The sequence below is a fragment of the Pteropus medius genome, unplaced genomic scaffold, assembly GCF_902729225.1.
Source record: "Pteropus medius unplaced genomic scaffold, Ma_sr-lr_union100, whole genome shotgun sequence".
In the NCBI taxonomy this organism is placed as follows: domain Eukaryota; kingdom Metazoa; phylum Chordata; class Mammalia; order Chiroptera; family Pteropodidae; genus Pteropus; species Pteropus medius.
Window position 1 is genome coordinate 3,109,357 of NW_024344436.1, and position 20,572 is coordinate 3,129,928.

General features: G+C 36.7%; 1 protein-coding gene across 4 annotated transcripts in view; it reads right to left on the bottom strand.

Annotated features, from left to right (window-relative positions):
• FAM118B (family with sequence similarity 118 member B) overlaps positions 1 to 20,572 on the bottom strand; it is a 45,168-nt gene that overhangs the window by 22,537 nt on the left and 2,059 nt on the right. For 3 of the 4 annotated variants that reach the window (XM_039872748.1, XM_039872746.1, XM_039872749.1), the window contains exon 2: positions 3,832 to 3,901. The gene's annotated coding sequence lies outside the window, so the exon portion shown is untranslated. Of the gene's footprint in view, positions 1 to 3,831; positions 3,902 to 14,955; positions 15,066 to 20,572 lie in introns of all 4 variants that reach the window. The other variant, XM_039872747.1, reaches the window with a different exon arrangement.

Consider the following 20,572-nt stretch of genomic DNA (forward strand, 5'->3'; position numbering starts at 1 on the left):
GAAGTTTTACTTGCTCAAAATTTTAGTAAACCTGCTAAATCTACAGACCATTACTTCTAAAATAGCAATATTTCAAATAGTATATGTACATATGCAAACACAATACAGAAGACAATATGTATTACCAGAGTTTTGGGCGTTTTATTATCTTTCATTCTCAATATTTAGAAAGAATGAATTACTAATAATTATTTGAAGTTTACTATTTTATTAGAAAGCTTTTTTTCTTTATTAAAACACTTTTTAAAGTTTGCTGATTTATTTTTCTGGGAAATAGAAAGCTCAGTTCCTCATCCCATATTCCATCACACATAATGGAGTTCTTCTTTAATACCATAATCATTAGGAATATAGGAATCACAAACTCACTGAAGTGAGTTAGAAAGTAAACTATCCTTCTAGACAAACTTTTGATTCTGCTGGTGAGAAATCTGGGGCTCAGAGAAGACAGCTGAATTCCTTAACTCAGTAAATCTTGCCTTAACATGCACAAGATACTTGTTAAAAGTATGTTTCTAAAAACAGTCAATTAAGTTAAAAGACAGTATACATTTCCAGAACTAGAACTTCCAGAATCTTCAGGGGATTCTTATGATTCATGACACAAATAAGAAACACCTAAATGAAATCAAACGCTCCCAACTTTTTTGCTAAATGTAGGACACACTCTAAACATACCATATGTCATCCTTTAAGTGTACACATTACTTACTACAGTCTAACAGCTCCCCAGGTTTGCTAATACCAATAAGTCAGGAATTAATCACCATTTAAATATTTCTATTAAGTTTTAATTTATGTGAAGTAATTTCCTACTAAGTCTACTAAGCTCTAGATTGGAGAAGTAGTGGTAGAAGAATGGTTCTATATAGGGCAATCCATCAGTTTGGGGATATTTTTTAAAAGGACACAATGAAAAGTGTACAAATGCTTACGCTCTTTCCTTAAATATGGTTCTAGAAACCCATTATCTAAACGAATTACACCCATGTAAAAACTACTGTGTATTGAGAAAGATGAAAATGAAGTATACAGAGAAGTAATTTAATGTTTATTAAGTTTTGAAGACAGACATCTTCAGAATTAAAATGTTCAATTCAGCTACTAAACCAGTGTTATTTAACATACTCTTATATAGTGCTTACATGTGGGGCACTATTTATAAATATTAACTCATGTAATCTCCATAACCTTCTGGAGTACATACATCACCCTATTTTAGAGATGAGAAAACTGAGGCCCAGAAAGGCTGGGTGTCGGAATTCAAACCAATGTGGTGTGGTCTGCTCCCAAAGTCCATGCTCTTAATTGCACTATTACCACCTAGAAACATTCTTCAAATATTAGCTTCTCAGCTTTTTGTTTTTAATTTATAGTCCAAAACTATCAAAAAAGGAAGCTGCTACACTCTAGAGAGATTTACTGGAAACAATTCTGTGTAATGCTTAATAGGGGCTATATGACCAGGCATTCTGTTGATGCAATCATGACATCAGAAGCTGAAATAAGCAACCTTTTCTGGGGACAAGGACTATGTGCTACTACCTACCACCACCACTAATCAAATAGAACTCTAGATGGGTCCTATCATTTCTCCTGGAAAATATGCAGTCAGTTTTGCTGACAGGTGGTCAATTCTTAGGTGTCTACTTGTGAATTCTAAGCTATTTGATTTTTTTCTTTACAGAGTCAACTGTTCCAAAAGTCCACTTCATCTACATAATCTAAGAGAATTAAATACGTACAACAGCTCTTGACAAGTTGTTACTGGAATGTTTTGGGTCTTCTTATTTAGGAAATAAATGAGATGTACTTCCATATCCCACATTATATCTGATCATATAATCATCCTGTTTTCTAAGAAGATAACATCTTTTCTTCAGTCTAAAGGATGTCTCATATGACATAGGTCACATGTATACCCTGGTGGCACCTAAGCATAAACCATATCTTATTCCTTCTAGACTACTGCTTCAAAAACAAAAAAAATCTGTTCTAGCATTTTATCCTAAACAATATGCAGTTACTGCTAAAGAGCTTCCAAGCTAATTGTGAAAAACTTTTATAGAATTCCGAATATGTATCAACTAGTTGACACATTAATCTCTTTATGTGATCACTATATGAGTTTTCATTTTAGTGGGACATGCTATATATAGCAGAAGTGGAAAAAGCTTTTTGCCACAAGAAAACAAAGGCAATTATCTGTGGCAGTGTCTTCATTACTCCAATTACTGCTAAGGCGCTGAGAAATCCTTCAAGGGCAATAGAGTTCAACAAAATAAGTCAGATACTTAGTAAATGCTGAGAAAAGTAACAGCAACCTCATTAACAAAATTTTTAAGGCCTAAGCTTTCACATAAGATAGGACACTTATACTTTGAAATCTATCAGCTTGGCAGGAAATAGAATGCTTGTATCTGGTAGATGAGAAAGAGAAAAATGAAGGCAAGTGTTCTAGGAAAACTCCATTAAGAAACATGAAAAAAGGACAAGAGAAAAGGGACTGGTTATATGAATGAAATCAGTTTGCACTAACCAGAGGACTTGTGGATTGAAAACAATGAAAGAACCCCAAACAGCTTTCGCTTTCGTGGTGTCTTGGTGCCAAGCAAAAATGTCAAAATCTGACGCCTTTTTCCATCTAAGAATCAGAGTGAGGTCTCCCAGCTTGAGCTCCTCATCCTGACCTATGTATCTCTCCCCGCTTCCAGTGTGTAGTCTTCGGCTCAAACAACTGACAGACCAGGAGGAATGCAGAATAATTCACTTTGGTATATGATTTTGGAATAAATCAACAGGAGAGAAAAATTCTAATGATGGCATTTTTGCCTGGAAGTAAAAGGTAAAAACGAATAGTTTAAGAAGGTGGTACATTTCTTGCTCTAAAAGCTCTCCCACAACTTTTTAAAAAAAATAAAACAGTGAACTGGAATAAAGACTGGCTTATTTCTGTAGCATAAACATAGAAAAGGGTTAACTTCATTTTTAAGAGAAAAAGATAGTCATCCTCTGACTTGGAAGAAATCAAAACACCTCTAATTGTGGCTTTTGGACTAATTCCAACACATCTGGTTTTTAGCATCTAGGGGGAAATGGAGAGAGAAAAGGATACCCAGTATAAGGTACTACAAAAGAGCACCCAACAAGTTCATTGATAAGTAACGAATTAAATATTTTACTCGGGTAGTTGATGAATTCAGCTCTACAATGTAGACTGCAGCCTCTCTTATCAGGGTATAAAACAATTTTTCCATTTTCTTCCTTCTAATGTGCACAAAGAGATGGAACTGATAAGGCAGGAATTACATCTCAACACGTGAGGGTCTGATTCCTCTGTGTACTCCAGTCTCGAAGTACTTCCTCCACTTCTGGTTAACTTAGTCTGCTCTCACTTTCATCTCTAAATTCTAAGTGCCTGATACCCTCTACCTTCTGTCAGGTAAGATCTGTATCACATTCACTTCCTGAAAATTTGCTTTAATGTAGTCACTGATAAAACGCCAGATTGACACCACTTATTCTTGGTATTTTACCAGCAAACAATGACCCATACATGAACAATGTGAGAATGACCTCATCAGAGGTTAAGGACTGAGAGGTATAACCCCAAATTCTAGAAAGCCTTTTTAACTCAAGTCTCAAAATAAATTACATTGGTATCCAAGGCTCAAGAGCTCAGATGTGGCTTATACTTGTTACTTTCAATTATAAAATCAACATAAGACATCATGTATAGAGAGCAAAACTGTTTTGAGAAGGAATAATAAAACATCCAAATTAAAATCTGATTTGAATTAGAAGTTGGTGATGAAAGTTGATGATTTTTACCGTGCAAAGAATGAGAACTTCCTTCTTTGTCACTGCTTTCCCTCCTGTGAAGCTTCTGAGAAGGTATATCCTGAAAACAATGACACATATTGCTAAGAAAGGAGACTTCAAAAATGCTAATATATATATATGATCATATCAAGTAGTACAATCATATAATTTCATCACAAATGATAGGTAGGCTATTCATTAAAAATGAGATTAAATAAATCTTCAAGGCCAAGATTTTATGTTCTAGTGAATCTTTAAAAATCAAATTCCTCCTATTAAGACAGTGTGAATTACACATGGCGATACCCTCAACTGCTTGCTTTTCATGCCAACAGAATACACACAATATGCTGTGTAAAAAGTCAGATTCATCCAAGTCTGGGCGACCCCAGAAAAATGTCATCATTATAGAGGAGCTCTTTATGAGGTGAAATTTGGTAAGTCTTAAAGAAGAGATAACTTTTCTGTCACAATAAAAATAAAAATCTTTAGTAAGAATATCCCACCTAATTTCCACCCTTTTTCGATTACTTGAGGATTTCTTACTTGAACAGTACTGAGTTGACTATTAGAAAAAAAGTATATTTTGACAACATGAAGCTTGACAAATGTTATGATTAAAAACCCCAAGTACAGCTGAATGTTAATAGCAATTAAGTGAATTCATTGTCAACACCAGGTGAAACATCGCAGGTCCCACACTGCGGCCATGTAATCCAAATCCCATTAATAGCAAAACTAAAGACAGAATATAAGATACAAAGTAGACCTGTTTTACAATTATTCTTAGAGTTAATTAAGAGTAAAATAAATAAAATGTTCTGCAGCATTAAGATAAACAAAAATAAATCACCCAAGTCCAGTTTATTCATTAATTTCAAGTTAGTGTTCAAGTGCACAACTTCTTAAAGATATAAAAGATACAAAATAATTGAATAGACACCCATCTTAGGTTCTTAATTATGTTTCAAACTCAGTTATCAGAATATCCAATAGAGACAGATTTAATAAGCTTGCTTTTATTTAGTGTAAATTCACTTTTAATTTTGTCATTCGACAGCTATTAAATGTCTACTACATGCTAAAAGCTCTTGACCTTCCCACTTAAATGGCAATGGAACTGGATTTCCTTTTAAAGAAAGAGAGTAAACTACTTAATTTTGAGGTGATTCATATATAATACTAAATAGAAGACAAAGGGAAAAGTCCTGGCAAATTTTTCAAGGGCCCTTCTAACTTGGCAGTTGTATGAACTTGCACTGTTTTCCTTTTTTACTGTGAGATCAAAGTAGAACGTTTTGCTTCAGAAAGTCAAAGACTCATGCGTCTCAGCATTTTTCTGAGTAATCTTACCTCAGCTTCTGCTTCATGGGAAACTACACTAGAAGCAATGAATAGCAATTCACAGTTAGGACTCCAATATGAAACAACCATGATGAATTAGAAAAGGAATTGAAGAGAAAGAAGTTTAAGAAACTACAAAAGGATACTCCATGAAAAATAAAATTCAGAAACAACATGGGAAAGATCAATTATGGGCAAGGTTGGCTGCAATCACTCTAGTGATCTTACTGGATAAACTGAGACTGGTTCTTTACAAAGAGTTCTGTGTATCATAAAGATGATACTGAAGATATCTACTAACATAGTACACTTGATATGCACATGACTTTGGCAATACTCTACTATATCAGTCATTGAATGGGACCTTACAAAAACAGTGTGCCTGATTTAGATTAGAAACTTAACACATGCAAAATTTCACTGAGTCAAAGAGCAGAAGACACAGATCACCAAATAAAAACATTAACAGAGCTACTGAGCTTGAAAAAAATGAGGGCGGTAACAAAACCTGTTCTTAAAGGGCAGTCTCCCCAACTAAACCTTATTCACCCCATCACTGCTCCTCTTAGAGACAAGTGCATGTGGGACCTTGGCCACCTTCTGCTATATATATATATATATATATATATATATATATATATATATATATATATGTATATATATATAAACTTTCAAGCTTTTAACGTGGAGACCTGTTAAGTTGGAATGGTAAAATTTTGAGTTTTTATAAATGTTAGGTCTCTAAGCATATGATCCAATATCAATTTTTTTTTTTATTACAGAAACGAGAGATTTTTGTTTATTTAGCTGCTTTATGGCATGGATTTAAGAAATTTCTGTGTTACCTGAAATTACCTAATTCAAGTTAAGACAGGGGTCCGCATGTTTACTGATGACCAACATTCATGGGATGGAACTTCTTTACCTAATTATTCATTTGTTTCAGCTGATGAACTCCTTAAAGCTGACTGAGGAGAAAAACATTCCTAGAAAGCTAAGGAACTCCATTCCCCTTCTCTGGACACGCTGGCCTCTTCACTGTTCCTGGAACAGGCCTGGTCCCCTCTGGTGTTGGGGCCTTTATCTGCACCGGCTGTCCCTTCTACCATGCACTGGCATGCTCTTCCCCGCTCCAGTATCTGCGCAAGGTTGCCAGCTTTCACTCAAATCATAACTTCTCAGTGATGTTAGCCTGACCATCCTATTAAAAACTGCAGCTTCCTTAACACTGCATTAACTGTTCTACTTTTATTTCAAAGGAGTACCACACCCTAAGATACTAATTATATTAATAGTATAATAACAATACTAATTATGTATATTATTTGGCACCTGTCTCTTCTTACTGGAATGCAAGCTTCTTAAAGGTAGGGATCTTTTTTTAGTTCACAAGAAAGAAATGCAACAAAGAAAGCATTTTCTATGAAAAGAAAAACCCTGCTACTGCTTTTTAATGTAGTACAGACAATAAAAGGACATTTTAGAAAATGAAAGAAATAGGAAAAGACAAAGTCCTGTGAAAATTGTGTGCAGAAAACTGTCACACTATCATTTTTTAGATATGCCAACAGTAATAGCAGTGAGTAAAGGTAATCTGATTCCAGTAGGCGAAAGGATTTCAGACTTAAATGTTTCTGACACTAACTGAACATTTGTATATATAAGTCATTTTGTTTTTGTAACTCCAGTTTCAGATATCGAAGACGTAAATTGATTTTTATGGGTGGATTCCTGAGGCAAGAACTCTTCTCTGGCCAATGGCTCAAGGACATAAGTATTTAAGGCTAAGAAATCAGTTTTTCGTATTTTATATATTAAATCTAAAGTACTTTATGACTAAAGGAAAATCTTACTGGCAGTAAAAGGGATTTCAAAACACAAATTGGATTAAGTCATGGTTTAAAATCATTCAATGGTTTTTCACTGTGTTTCATAAAATTAATCTCCTCATCATGGTTACAAGACCAGGCATGATCTGACATCTGCAGTATACTTTACAACAACCCATTCAACGCTCTCCCTCATTCATCAGACTCTAGAACCACATGGGACACGTCACAAACTTTCCCGGCTCATGCACAGAACTTGCCCTGGAGTTACATATTCTACAAGCGCCTCTGCTCTCATCTCAACCCTGAGGTCTCAGCTTCAATGTTACTTTATATAGTCTGGTTATCTACCTCCTTCACCACAAGTGCCACATTTATACTTTAGCTCTTTATTTGCATTTCTTAACACTTGCAATTATTGGCATCTCCCATAAGAATGAAAGCTCTTTTAGGACAAGTGTTTGTCTTGTTTCTATCATCATGTTCCCAGCCCCTAGCACAGTTTCTGCTATACGTGTTTACACACTGTAGTCAATGTTCAAATATTTGCTACTAAATGAGTATGTACCCACTATGAGTTAAAGTCTAGAAGTTCAACGGATACTTTTAATTTTATGAGCTGTAAAAAAAGAGGATGGTCAAGACGGTGAAGTAGGTAAACACTGTGCTCACCTCCTCCCATGACCATATCAAAATTATAACTAAATTATAGAACAAACATCATTGAGAACCATCTGAAGACAAGCTGAACAGAATTCCTATAACTAAGACTAAGCAAGAAGCCATGTGGAGACCTGGTAGGAGGGGCGGAGATGCAAAATGGGCTGGTCCCACACCCAAGATATCGGGAGGGATATCTTGGCTGTGGAGGTCCCACCAGAGGAGTGAAGGGTCCCAGGCCCACATTGGGTTTCCCAGCCCAAGACACCAGTGCCAGGAAGAGGAGTTTCCATAATACCTGGCTGTGGAAACCAGCAGGGACTGCATCTGAGTGAGACGCGGGGCTGTTGGAGACCCAGATACTGGTTTTGAGGGGTTCACGTGTAGACTCACCCGCTCTCTATGGTCTCTAGTGCAAGGGCAGCAGCTCTAACAATGCCAGGGACATGCAGGGAGGAACTGAGTTGACTAGCTTCCAGGCGATAGCTGGAGGAGTAGAGGTCAGGGCAACTCTCTCGGGAAACAGAAGTGCTGGCAGGTGCCAAATTTGTGCTCTCCGTTAACTTGGCTAATACTGTTTGCACCGCCCTGGTGATTCCCTGAGAACCCACCCCACACAACTCATACACCGGGCCTGAACCTCTTCCAGTGGCTTTTCCACACAAGCAGCCTGCCTTGGCTCACACTGCAGACTTTCCTAAAATCTCTCAAAGGTCCACAAACCTCAGACAAGCAGCAGCTGGCCTCAACATGTCCTGTACCTCTTGCTAAGTGGCCCCAAGACTGCCACAAATGGCAACCGGTTTCAACTTGCATTATGACTCCCATCAGGTGGCCCCAAGCCTGGCATTAGCAGTGGTCAGTCTTGGCTGGCCTGGAATTTAGCTTCAATTAAGCAGCCACATGCCTGGAACAAGTTGCAGCTGGCCTCAGCTCATATCATGGTGCGCACCAAAGAGTTCCAAGCCTGGAACTAGTGGCAGACAGTCTCAATTTGTAGCATAGACTGTCTCAAGTGCCTCCCACCCCAGAACAAGGGGCAACCAACTGCAGATCACTTTGTAGCTCCTACCAGGCATCCCCAAGCCAGGCACAGTAGTGGCTGACCTTACCCTTCACCAGAGCCCCTCCCAAGAGGCCTCATATCCAACACACCTGGTGGCTAACTTCAGCCCACCCCAGAGCACCACCCAACCAGCTCCACAAATGACACAGTTAAGTGCAGACTTGGCTGGCACCCACAGCCCCACTAAAGAGACTTCCACTTTATGGGGTCAGCCCTCACACAAAAGCTCATCTACTAGAGTCATGGCCAGCTCTCACAACTACTCAGCCTAAAAGTCAACCCCACTCACTAATGTGACAACAGTAATCAAGGCTCTACTATAACAGGAGGGCATACACAATCCACATAAGGAACACACCCTTGGAGCACCCAGCTAGTTGAATAGGGAGACTGCACCAAGAGGCCCCACAGGACAGCTACTACATAAGTCTACTCTGCAAGATTGGGAGATGTAGCAGATCTGTGAGCCAAATGAGGAGACAAAGAAACGTCTCACATGAGAGAACACGACAAAACTCAAAAACAAAACAAAACAAAAAACGCTAAATGAAATGGAGGCAAGCAATCTACCAGGTAGAGAGTTCAAAATGCTGGTTCTAAGAATGCTCAATGAACTCAGGGGAAGGACATATGAACAGAGCGAAAACTTCAACAAAGAGACAGAAAACAAAAAAGGAGAAAGAAAACAACAACAAAAAAAGAACCAGTCAGAAACGAAGACTATAATAAATGAAATGAAGACTACATTAGAGGGAATCAATAGATTAGATGAAGCAGAGGATCAATTCAGTAATCTGGTATATAAGGTAGTGGAAAATCAGAAAAGCAAAGAGAAAAAAGAATTTAAAAAATGAGGGTAGTTTAAGAGACCTCTGGGACAACATCAAGAGTAACAACATTTGCATCATAGGGATACCAGAAAGAAAAGAGATAAGAGCAAGGGATTGAAAACTTATGTGAAGAAATAAGGACTGAAAACTTCCCTAACCTAGCAAAAGAAGTAGACATATAAGTCCAGGAAGCAAATAGAGTCCCAAAACAAGATGAATCCAAAGAGGCCCATACCAAGACACATGAAAATAAAATGTCAAAGGTTAAAGACAAAGAGAGAATCTTAAGAGTGGCAAGAAAAAAAAGCAGTTAGTTATGTACAAGGTAGCTCCCATGAGACTGTCAGCTGCTTTCTCAACATAAACTTTGTAGGCCAGAAGGGACTGGCAAGAAATATTCAAAATGATGAAGTAAAGACCTACAACCAATATTACTCCACTCAGCGAGGCCACCATTTAGAATCAAAGGAGAGATAAAGAGCTTTCCAGACACGAAAAAGCTAAAGGGTTTCATTACCAGGAATTATAGGCAATGTTAAAGGAACTTCTTTGAGAAAAATATACATAGAAAGTACAAATGATAAAATGGCAATGACTACATACCTATCAATAATTCCTTTAAATGTAAATGAACTAAATGCTCCAATCAAAAGATTTAGGGTAGCTGAATGGATAAAAAATAAGACATGCTGTCTACAATAGCCCCACTTCAGACTGAAAGACACACAGAGACTGAAAGTAAAGGGATGGAAAAGATATTTCATGCAAATGGAAACAAAAAAAGCTGGGATAGCAATACTTATATCAGACAAAACAGACTTCAAGAGACAAAGATGAGCATTTCATAATGATAAAGGGGTCAATCCAAGAAGAAAATATTAACTTTTGTAAACATCTACACACCCAATGTAGGAGTACCTGAATATAAAGCAAATATTGACAGACAAAAAGGGAGAGAGCAACAGTAATACAGTCACGGTAGTATACTTTAACACCCCATTAACATCAATGGAAAGATCACACAGAAAATCAACAAGAAACAGTGGCCTTACATGACACATTAGAGCAGATAAACTTAATTGGTATTTTTATAGAACATTTCACCCCAAAGCAGAATATGCATTATTTTCAACTGCACATGGAATATTTCAACTGCACATGGAATATTTTCCAGGACAGACCACATGTTAGGCCATAAAACAAGTCTTAATAAATTTAATAAGACTGAAATCATATCAAGCATCTTCTCCAATAACAATGGTATGAAACTAGAAATCAACTGCATAAAGAAAACTGAAAAACACACAAACGTGGAGGCTAAATAACATGCTACTAAACCATGAATGGGTTAACAATGAGAACAAGAAAGAAATCAAAAGATACCTTGAGACAAATGAAAATGAAAACACAATGGCTCCAAATCTATGAGACACAGCCAGCAGTTCTAAGAGGGAAATTCATAGCAATACAGGCATCTCTAGACACAGGAAAAATCCTGAATAAACAATCTAACCTTACACCTAAAGAAACTAGAAAAAGAAGAACAAACCAAGCCTAAGGTGAGTAGAAGGAAGGAAATAAAGATCACAGTGGAAATCAACAAAATAGTCTTTAAAAAGCAATGGAAAAGATCAATGAAACCAAGAGCTGGTTCTATGAAAAGGTAAACAATATTGATAAAGAAAAAGAGGACCCAAATAAATAAAATCAGAAATGAAAGAGAATGACAACTGAGACCACAGAAATACAAAGGATTATAAAAAAAAAAAATACACTGAACAATTATATGCCAACAAACTGGACAACCTGAAAGAAATGGATAAATTCCTAGAAACATACAAGCTTCCAAGACTGAATTAGGAGGAAACGTAAAAACCGAACAGATCGATAACTACTAACAAAATCAAAGGAGTAATCAAAAAACTCTCAGCAAAAGTCCTACACCAGATGGCTTCACAAATGAATTATACCAAACATTTAAAAAAAAATTAATACCTACTCTTCTCAAACTATTTCAAAAAATTGAAGAGCAGAGAAGACTCTCAAACTTATTTTATAAGGCTACTATTACCCTGATACAAAAACCAAAGACCCTACCAAGAAAAAATTATAGGCTAATATCCTGATGAACGTAGATGCAAAAATCATCAACAAAATCAAAATACCAAATTCAGCAATACATTAAAAAGATCACACATCACGATCAAATGGGATTTATTCCTGGGATGCAAGGTTCATTCGGTGTCCGCAAATCAATGTGACACCACATAAAATGAAAGATAAAAATCATATGATCATACCAATAGATATAGAAAAAGTATTTGGCAAAATCCAACATCCATTTATGATTAAAAACAACTCTTAGCAAAGTGGAGATAGAGATAACATACCTCAACATAATAAAGGCCATATAGGATAAACCCACAGCTAACATCATATTCAACAGTGAAAAGGTGAAAACTTCTTAAGATCAAGAATACACCATAAAAAATAAATAAATAAAAGCATATTGTAATATCTGCTTATAAAAATAAATGTTCAGTATTAAATACTGGAAAATAGATTTTTTAAAAATCAAGAATAAAACAACGGTGTCTACTTTCACCACTATTATTCAACCAAATATTAGAAGTCCTAGCCACAGCAATCAGACAAGAAATACAAGGAAGTAAAACTATCATTATTTGCAGAGATGTGATGCTATATACAGAGAACCCTAAAGATCTCACCAAAAAACTATTAGAATAAAGGAATTCAGTAAAGTAGTAGAATACAAAATTAATATTCAGAAGTTGGTTACATTTTTATACATCAGTAATGAAATATCAGAAAGAGAAAACAATTCCATTTATAATTGCATCAAAACAATAAAATACCTAAGAATAAATGTAACCAAAGAGGCAGAAGGCCTGTATTCCGAAAACTTAAGACACTGAAGAAAGAAAATTAAGATGATACAAATAAATGAAAGGATATATTGTGCTCATGGATCGGAAGAATCAATATCGTTAAAACATCCAGAGTACCCAAAGCAATTTACAGATTCAGTGCAATCCTCATCAAAATTCCAATGGCATTTTTCACAAAACTAGAACAAATAATCCTAAAATTTACATGGAACCACAAAAGACTCCAAATAGCCAAAGCAATCTTGAGAAAGAACAAAGTTGGAGGTATCACACTACTCGATGTCAAACTATACCACAAGACTATAGGAATCAAAACATCATGGTATTGGCATAAAATCAGTCACATAGATCAATAGAACAGAATAGAGAGCCTAGAAATAAACTCATGCCTATGTGGTTAATTAACGAATGACAGAGAAGCAAGAATATACAGTAGGGGAGAGACAGTCTCTTTAATAAGTTGTGTTGGGAAAATAACAGATATATATATATATATAAAAACAAAACTGATATACTTTCTTACACAACATACAAAAATAAACTCAAAACTGATTAAAGACTTAAATGTAAGACCCAAAACCATAAAACTCCTAGAAGAAAACACAGGCAGTAAACTCTTTGACTCTGCCCTTAGTGATATATTTTTTGGTAATATTTTTATATCTCCCTGGGCAAAGGAAACAAACAAAACAAACACAGAAGACTACATTAAACTGAAAAGTTTTTGCACAGCAAAGGAAACCATCAACAAAACGAAAAGACAACCTACTGAATGGGAAAAGATATTTGCCAATGATACAGCCAGTAAGGGATTAATATCCAAAATATATAAAGAACACATAAAAGTTAACACTAAAAAAAAAAATCTGATTAAAAAATGAGCAGAGGACCTGAATAGACATTTCTATTGGTGTAGCCACTATGAAAAACAGTACAGAGGTTCCTCAAAAAATTAAAAATAGAACTATCATACGACCCAGCAATTCCACTTCTGGATATTTATCTGAAGAAATTTCAAAGCATTAGTTCCAAAAGAGATATGCACTACTATGTTCACTGCAGCATTATTTACAATATCCAAGATATGGAAGCAACCTAAGACCACCGACAGAAGAATAAAGAAGTGGCACACACATGCAATAGGCTATTCGCCATAAAAAAGAATGAAATCTCAATTTGCAACAGCATAGACGAACCCAGAAGATATTTACTAAGTGAAATAAGTCAGACAAAGACAAATACCACATGATTTCACTTACGCATAGAATCTAGAAAACAAAATAAAGGAACAAACGAAACAAATAAACTCATAGAGAACAAATTGATGGTTTCCAGATGGGAAGGGGATTAGGGGTATGGGTGAGAAAGGTGAAGAGATTAAGAAGTATAAATTGCCAGTTATAAAAATAGTCACAGGATGTAAAGTACAGCATTGGGAATATAGTCGATAATGTTGTAATAACTATATATGGTGTCAGATGGACACTAGACTTATCCGGGTGATTGCTTTTTAAGTTATGTAAATGTCTAATCACCATGTCATATACCTGTAACTACTATAATATTGTATGCCAACTGTAACTGAAAAAAATTTTAAAGAGAAGGAAAACGAACAGGGTGAATGGGTAAAGTTGTAGTATTGTTTCTTTTAAGCCAAACAAATATGTTCTGTGACTGATACCAATCCCCTGTTTAAGCTAACGTATACTCCTATACATAAAACTTCTCACCTGCTTTGGAGCAATCTTCTCTATCTTTCAGTTTTCTCCTTCCCAACTACACGAAAAGAAACTAAGATCACGAAGTACTTTACAAAAAGTCCACAGATTTGTTTTATAAAACAGAGTTACCTGCACTTAACTCAACCCATTTCTATTCTATAGTTTTTCTATAGCCTGGCCATGATTATATTCTATATATGCTTGTAGTGTAAAATGATAGGAATTTTATTAGTCACAAGTTGTTGAGTTTTCATTTTAAAATATCTGTTAAACACCAGACACTGTGTTAAGAATATTACTATTACCATATCCATCAAATATCATTTACCATTTACAATGAGCCAGGTGCTGTTTTCCATGCTTTACAAACCTTCATCCTTCTCTGAAGTAGATACTATTATCATCACATATTACAGATATCATAGATAATGGAACCGAAGCACAGAGATGTTCAGTACCTTACTAAAGGTCACACAGCTATTACACAGCAAACCTAGGATGCTGACTGGAGTCTGTGTTGTGAAGACACAATGCAATACGGTCTCTCCAAAGATGACTTAAGACCATAAGACCATACCCTTAAAAAGTCTGTCTTTTATGGGGAGTAGAACTATAAACGAATGGTTATTGCACATTTCTGCTAAGTTTAATAAGCATGTATGAGATACAGAAGTGATTAACAATTGTGCTTGAAGAAGACCAAGGAAAGCTTTATGGGAAATAGATACCTTTATGGCAAAATTCAATGAAATTGTTAGTACGTATCTCCTTTACCTGTTGGAAGCATCTGACACTTAATTCCATTCTCTTCTCCTCTGGATACTGTGTTTTCCTGGTTTTCCTCCCATCCCTCTAGTGGAAGCTCTTCTTCCTCTGCCCATTCCCTAAATATTGAGGGTCCACAGTCTATGTTAGGCTCTCCAGACTATTCACTTTACATACTCCCTCCCCTCCCCACCCCATCTACTCCAATGGTTTAAAATACCAAGTAAATGCTAGTGACTCCCAAGTCTGTATCTTCTGTGTTTCAGATCCATGAGATACCTACTCAAAAGTTTCAGATACACAGCCCCTCATATGCAAAGGTACTTTAAGACAGCACTTCAAACTTAAAGGTCAAAAAATGGTCCAATGACCAGTTCCTTATAATGTGCTGTAGGTCTCTGTAGGGCAGAAATAATCTCTGGGTGAGAGGATTATAGGTGGTTATTTACCTCTTTCTGTTTCAAGCACCAACACAAGTACTTATGGATTTTGAAAGAACTATCATATAGAGCCTTCAGGAATGTACATGTAAGCACAATCCTTGGATCAGTTCCACTAATCCCTTAAGGAACAAAAGAATGATGGACCAAAGGGGATTTAGGAAAGGGGTTAAACCTGACACCTTAAATCAGCTTGATATTCTTTTGGGGATATCTGTTTTTCTCTAATAAAAATTAACTGAAAAACATTCTCTTTTTTCCGTAAACGAACTGAGATGAAAGCACTGTTTAGACCCGAAACAAAAATCTGAAAGTTCAAAAAAAGGTATTATCTGCCACAGATGCCACCAGAACAACTATAAAGATGAGGCTAACTTAGAAGGAACTGCTTTCAAAGCACTACTTAGGCTGAGCAGGTCACATCAGTCTTAAAAAGTGGCCAGTGAAAATAATTGAGGAAAAAAATTAGGTGAGAGAAAAACAGGTTAGGGAGACCTAATGACATACTTTCTCAAGGAACGAAGGTCAGTGCAAGACCAAGGGAGAAATCACAGGGAGCAGAAATGGGCTGGGCAGCCTGGGCCCAAGGTCGTGGACCTTTCCTTCCAGATCAGAAAAGGAACAGGTCCAGTGCAGGCGGTGCAGGAAATACATGAGGTACAGGGAAAGAGAAAGAGCACATGAAAACCATCCGGTAATCTCACCTGGAGAAAACTACCTTTGATGTTTTGGTTTCTGTGGAGAAAAGCAGTTTGGAAGTGCAAGCATTCTGGTTTCACATCCACATCAATCCAAAAAAAACTGTATTCTTAAGAGTATGCCCCTGCTTTGCACCGTACATTTTCTTATATATAAGTCCCTCTTCACAGATTTTTTTAAAAAAGGTTTCTTCCTTTATTTATCTTAGTGTCTTGGTAATATTAACTTTTAAAAACACTCACATAGCTTATGGATTCATCAAAAGAGCAGTAGCACAAGTTTCTACAGTAGAATAAAGAAAGCAGCGGTCCATGACAGGGCAGTGAGGACACTGGGATAAGTAGGAACTAGGAGGGATTGAGCAGAGGACTAGACTCTCCCCAGTCCCCACGGATGTGACTTATTGAGATCTACAAACCTGTGATGAAGCGCTAAGTTCTCATCACATGCAGGGCCTCGCCATTTATTTTAGGGCTGACACCCAAACCTGCTCCAATGCAGAGCAGAAAACTAAAAAACTGTAATGGGCTTTATTTGAAGCTATCATATCCATCTAACAAGAATGGGTATTATGAAAAAGGAAAAAAGAAAATATGGGGAGAAAAATCAGAGAAATATTAGAAGAAAATATCCTAGAATTGAAGGACATGGATTTCTAGAATGCCAGGGTCACTGAGCACCCAGAACAGGAAATGAAGAAAGCCCGCCCCATGGCACAGCATCATGAAATTCCACAACACCGGGGATAGAATATCCTCAAAACTTCCAGCGAAGGAAAAAAAGAGAAAAAACAAACCAACAAAATAAGGTCACGTAAAAAGGATTTGAATCACTACACCTCAAGAGCAATTACAGTCAGTACAATGGTGCCTTCAAAATTCTGAGGGAAAATTATTTCCAACCTAGAATTCTATAACATTTCCAAACTATCAAGCAGGTTTGTGGGCAAAATAAAATCATTCACATACTCCTTAGGAAATAAGGATGTATGCCAAAAAATGAGACAACATGGTGCCAGCCCAGGAGGAGAGTGAAGGACGGTTCTTGAATTATGATATTTGGGTGGTAATTCTTAATAGGAAACAGTAAAGACAGGAGGAAGAAGATGCAGGACTCCAATAAAAAAGTGGAAGTGATACACTGAGCTCACAGCAAATGTTATTAATAAGAATGTGACAAATAGGTTGAAGCACTTGAAAAAAAAAATTAATGGTAAGTATGTGGGGAAAAAAAAGGCAAAGGTCTACCTAAACACAAGGAAGAATGGAGTGGAGACAGGTCATCTGGCTCACTGGTGGATATCCGCCAGAGATATAAACACATAAAAGTTGCCCGTTTTAACCAAATATTACAATATAGTTATGTTGGCGGGGGGTGGGGGGGTGATGGTGTGAAGGTAGGGAAGTAGTGGGGTGGAAGAACTAAGTCCTAAACCACTGCAGCAAGAAATCAACAGGCCAACCATTGAGGGAAAGACAAGAAATAATAACATATCAAATGATTTAGAAACACAAAGATAATACCTATAGAAAGAGGAAAATAATTGAGTGGTTGTCACTCAGAAATGAGCCTATGAGGTGGGGAGAGTGGAGAGAATGGTTTTTTTTTTTCCGTTGTAAGTTGTTTAGTATTGACTTTTTAAACTATATGCATGAATTACTTTGATTAAAAAAATAATAAAAAGGGGGGAAATCAACGTTTAAAATTTTCCATTTTTCTCTCTACATTTTTAAGTAACCTTACCTATTGTGTAGTATAATCATAACCAAAAGAACTTTTAGCCCAGGCCCCTAGAGTGTTTGCTGAGCAGGAAGGAGCAAGGGAAATTGATTCCTGGGCCCAGACTCAGAATTTACTGATCCAGCATTTCTAGAGGAGTGATGTGTAGATTTAAAAGTACCTCAGGTGATCCTTATCATCAAGCAAATTGGGAAAATGTTGACTAGTAGCCTGGGATCAGCGGAACTTTCATTAAACTAACAATACCATTAGAGTCAACACAGCATGTCCCAATCACTAACAATTAAAATACATGCAACAATCCACATCTTTAACTTATTGTTTAAATTTTCAAATAGTAGGTTTGAGAGATTGGTTTATTCAACTTAAGCAACTATCTGTTGCAAATACCTCCTTGAATTTCTCTAGGGGTCCTGATATACTCTGGCTTTTATCCACACACACAATGAATATCCTTCAATCTTCCTGCTCTACTTTTTGTATTTTTCACATTTTCTGCATTACTTTTATACTGGAAAGCACAAAATACGCTTTTTAAAGAAATTCTCTATCTTCTGTAAGTAGGCAAAGCAAGACCGTCCATCAACTAATGAGGTCAAAACATGAAAAAAGCATGTCCCAGCTCTTTATCAGTTAACTACTTTCCACTTTAAAAATGATCCTTTGAAGGACAGGTATGGTCTTCAAATATAAACTAACCAAGAGCATAAAGGCACATAAGGGAGAAACAAATTCGAGACAGATTTAACAAAAATAATTCATAATGCAGTTCCTTTCCATGGTTAGGCAGTTTGGGTGAACTATCTTGACTGTGCAATGCTAATCTTCCTAATGGTCAGATGGGCCACAAGACAGGCATCTCCTCGGCCTGTGGTGTGGTCATGTGGGGACTGAAGACAGCCACAGCTTCCAGGCCAGTTGTCTTCTGTGGGCTGCTTCCAGTTTTCTTTCATGAAATAATTATCTCTACATGTGCCATGATACGAAAAAACTTTGAGAAATACTGATTTAAACTAGACTTGCCTTGATCATTATTCGAAAGTTGAATAAAAGTATGAGGATGAACAGAATCTCTTTAAAACAGCGGTCCCCAAACTTTTTGGCACCAGGGACCTGTGCTATTATGAGAATAATGTTTGATGATCTGGGGTGGAGCTGAGGCAGTGATGCTAGTGATGTGGAGCGGCTGCAAACACAGATGAAGCTTCGCTTACTAGCCGGCTGCTCATCTCCTGCTGTGTGGCCTGGTTCCATTACAGGCCACAAACTGGTACCAGTCTGTGGTCTGGGGTTTGGGGACCCCTGCTTTAAAATGCTGGTATGGAGAAATGAACTAACACCCATGTTATAGGTCTATACTACTGACTTCTAATATTTTTTTTTTTGTCTGCACTCCTTCCCTTGCCCCACTTAGGAAATTGTAAGGTATATTCCAGGACTACTCAATGAAGTAACCTTCAAATATGTTAGCTCACTGGCATAAGTTTAAATTCTGGAGACAAGAACAGAATTCTGGTTCTCTGTGCCAATGCTAAATGAATTCAAGGTAAGTCTGAAATAAATTACACTTGTTAAGACAGAGTACTTAAGTGTCAGTGGAAAATCTTCATAGAATAGAAGCTTAGTGCTGTAAGGATCTTACTTAAATTCACAAGCAGCTGAACTGGGGCTAGTCCTCAGATCTCCCTGCTCCCAACAACTGCACTTTCTAGGACACCTCCAGAGAGGTCCTGCTTAATTGCTTCTTTGACTCTCTCTAAAACAATGTCTGAGTACTTCCTGCTCTTCAAGGAAACTGAATTGCTGGTTAATCTGCAACTAGCAAACCATTGTTTGAAGAGCCTAAACTTAAATTTGTGATATTTAAACACAAGTTCCTTTATTAGCCAGTTAGTTCCTTGTTTCTATCTGTGAAATAAAAAGGCAGTCTTGTTTTTGTATAGATCAGGAAACAGCCTTAAAAAGGAATTATCAAGTTCTTTATGTTGTTATTTTGGGGATATCTGATATATCAAAATCTATGAATGGCCTTTGCCAGAGGGGAAGGCAGGTGGAGGAGGACGAAGAGGGTAAAGGGAGGCAAATATATGGTGATGGAAGGAGAACAGACTTCAGGTGGTAAGCACAGTAGAGTATACAGACGTCCTATTAAAAAGCTGTACACCTGAAATTTATGTTAACCAATGTTACCCCAATAAATTAAATTTTTAAAAAATCTATGTAAATATGCCATATTTGAACTCTATAAGAATGAAGAACTCTATAAGAATGGAAACATCACAAATAGAATTTTCTTCCCTGTACTGAACAGTCTAGATAAGAGAAGTCCCCAGCCCAAATGAGAATGTGAAATTGATGCAGAGGTGGAAAAATGAACTGCCTAAGACAGCATCAATTGAATGAGGAAGGAAGCAGAAGGGGCCAATGTAGCTTTAAAAAACAAAAGACAGACATTCATTTGCATAAATCCTTGTATACTTAACTCTTATACTTAATTAACTCTAAATCACCAAGTGCCTAGACTCAGACCAGAAACATTAAGGAACCTGGAACTTCTGTACCCATATTGGCTAAGACCGTACTGTAATACCAAGGAAACAAAAACTTTAAATTCTTCGAATTTCTCTTATGACATTTCACCAAGAAAAACCTAAAGGTTCCTTCTCCAGGAAAAAAGTGACCAGTGTTTTTATTCTTAGGCACTACAGTGTGTACCTTGGGTTAACCTGAAACCTAGGAACACAGCT